This window comes from Sinocyclocheilus rhinocerous, unplaced genomic scaffold (assembly GCF_001515625.1).
Source record: "Sinocyclocheilus rhinocerous isolate Xijiao unplaced genomic scaffold, SAMN03320098_v1.1 scaffold45, whole genome shotgun sequence".
Lineage (NCBI taxonomy): Eukaryota > Metazoa > Chordata > Actinopteri > Cypriniformes > Cyprinidae > Sinocyclocheilus > Sinocyclocheilus rhinocerous.
This window is the reverse complement of record NW_015632734.1, coordinates 1,289,044-1,289,439: the sequence shown is the minus strand read 5'-3', so window position 1 is coordinate 1,289,439 and position 396 is coordinate 1,289,044.

The window sequence follows — 396 nt, the reverse complement described above, 5'->3', positions numbered from 1 at the left end:
CTTAACTTTAATAAAGAATATCTCTTTGGTTTTGAGACTTTAGTCTTTGCAACTTCAGGGATCTTATCTATGCACAATCAGCTTGTAACACTCCAAAGAGAAAGGAAAACTTGAAATCGCATCATATGACCCCTTTAAGTGAAGTAATTCAATTTCAGATTTATTTACATGTTAATATGTTTCTGAATGAAATCAAATAAGTTTTAAGTTTAACTACGATGGAGCTCTGCTGTACTGGATTTATTTCTTAACTGAGCTAAGTATATACATGCATTGGTGCCTTATCATTTGGTAATAATAAGGTATTGTAACGGGGTGAAGAATCACACGACAAGTAATCTCAATCAATACCCCGGAGGGTGGATTTATTGGGGTGATGGGTGTTAGTGAGAAAGG